Source organism: Propithecus coquereli, unplaced genomic scaffold (genome assembly GCF_000956105.1).
Source record: "Propithecus coquereli isolate 6110/MARCELLA unplaced genomic scaffold, Pcoq_1.0 Scaffold347, whole genome shotgun sequence".
NCBI classification, from domain to species: Eukaryota; Metazoa; Chordata; class Mammalia; order Primates; family Indriidae; genus Propithecus; species Propithecus coquereli.
Genome location: NW_012149141.1, coordinates 830,600 through 832,835, shown reverse-complemented (window position 1 = coordinate 832,835; position 2,236 = coordinate 830,600). Strand labels below are relative to the sequence as shown.

The 2,236-nt window shown below is 37.6% G+C and overlaps 1 protein-coding gene across 1 annotated transcript in view; it reads left to right on the top strand.

Annotated features, from left to right (window-relative positions):
- The window catches only part of SUCLG2 (succinate-CoA ligase, GDP-forming, beta subunit), a 280,046-nt gene that overhangs the window by 144,185 nt on the left and 133,625 nt on the right, over positions 1-2,236 (top strand). The gene's annotated exons all lie outside the window — the stretch shown is intronic.

Genomic DNA, 2,236 nt, shown 5'->3' with positions numbered 1-2,236 from the left:
TAGCTACCGTTGAGTAGGATTTGGCCGCTTTAGTTAATTTTCAGCACCTTCAGTAAATAATCATTGAATTAAATTACTTTGTGAGAATTTCCCTCAAGATGAGGAAAACTTGCTTTACTTTGGACTGCTGACCTGCCATATTGATTTAGTACTTGAGATCTAATCAGAAAAGATGATTCTAGTGAACTCATTTGTGGCCTGGGGTATAAATTGCAGATGCTGTTCATAGATTGGATAGTGTTTTCCTGTTTGTCCCAGTATATGGCTTCACAGTTTCCTAAGTAGTGCCTTGGCCTACCAACTGAGTGGCGTGGAGTTTTTTTGAGGGGAGGTCAAATAGCGACATGGGTAATTGACAACACTTCATTGAGGATACAACTGTTTCTGTGTCTTGGCGGTTAGTGACTAAAGCTGATCTAATCAAGCCTCTGTAGTGCCAATTAACAATGCACAATTAGGCATTCTGCCCGGCTTTCAAGTTTTGCTGCTAGAAAGCTCAGAGAGGAAAGCATCTCTTTCTCTGGATGACAAGGATATGAAAGATGATGGCCATGGAATGCTGGTTGTGTTTTTAAAAATAATTGGAAGTGATCACAATTAAAAATCTGACTAGACAGCAAAAAGTATTTTTTGCACTTGATGTCTTCCTATATATCACTCTTAAAAAATAATTTCTAAAAATCATTAAAATGGTGATAGCTATCATATTTTGACTTTTTAAAAAATCATACCAGGTGCTTTACCTACCATATTTCATTTATTCTTCGCATCATCATAACACTGTAGATTCCTACACTATGAACGCGTGACCGAAGGGCGTGCTATTTTTACCTTTCTGAATCTCAGTCCCTTGTCTACAAAGAAAGTAGTAAGTGGCGTTGGAGATTTTAACCAGGCCTGTTTAACTCCAATATCCTTGCTCTTACGGCTATTCTTACATGCCTAAATATGCAATAAATTCATTTTACTTGGTTCCTCTACTGATGAGTTTCTGGTAATTAGCTTGTCTTCTACTCAGCTTGATGGGAACTAATTTACTAGTGTAAGACAGGGTTTGACTCATGTTATAATGCTTCATATCCAGGGCTGAAACTATTGTGATAGGGTATAAACTTCTAAGGAGGAACTGTGTTTGCTTCTGAGGGGAAGGTGAGCCCCAGCTTTCTGAGTGTAAGCAAATACAGGAGAAAGGAAGACCAGCCAATGATGACAATGAATGAGCCTTCATGGTTTAGCAGCATCAGCTGGGTGACTGACCCAATCCCTTCGTAGTTAAAATCCTTCTGCAGCTCCCTCTTCATGATAAAACTCTTTGTTTGAACCTTTACCTATTTACCTATGAGTAACAACGATGACAGTAATAACTATTTAATAAAATAGCCAACACTTAGGAGCTCTCGCCTTACATGAGTGGTGTCAGATACAAATTAGCTTTTTTTTTTTTTTTACCATCTCTGAAATGATCCTTTTGATTCTATATATGCAAAATTTATGTTCTATATATTTTGGTTATATACAAAGTACTAAATTAACTATTTGATTGAGGCGATAGTCTATACTCATATGAGTTTTCTGGCTCTGAGATAAAACATTCACCTGTATTATCTCATTTAATTTTAAGAACAACCCTTACTTATCATTTTACAATTGAGTAAATGGAGTCTCAGAGACATTAAGTAATTTGCCTAATGTCACACAGCTGGGAGAGGGATGAAGGCTGTATTGAAACCTGGGTCTGTGGATTCTAAACCTGGTGTGCTGAACCAGAAAACCATCATGGCCTTATAGAAGAAGACTGTCTGATTTGGTTCTCTGATTTTAAACAAAGATGACTCACAGACAGAGGATGCCAGCTGTGGCTTGCAGATGTGTGCTGTTTAGTTTACTAAACATATTAAATTTGGAGGCTGCTGCTTTTTTTTTTTTTTTTTTTTATGGTTAGAGAGGGGAGCTCTCCTGTTTGCTAAATTTATCTCTGGGCTATTTTACACACCAACTTCCCTGCAAGGCCCATAAAGATACTTGACCTTATAACTCTGGTCTAAAAGGTCGAGATTTTCCTCTTTTCCTTGAGTGTGCTGAGAAACAAAGATTCCACAACCCCCTTCCCCCAGGATATTTTGTTACCTTGCCAATATTTTAAACTATTGCTTGCTTTTAGTTTTAATCCATTCGTCCTCCCTTGCCAAACCCTGTCAATATGTAGAACAAGTGCTCAGAAAACTGTTGGTTTTTA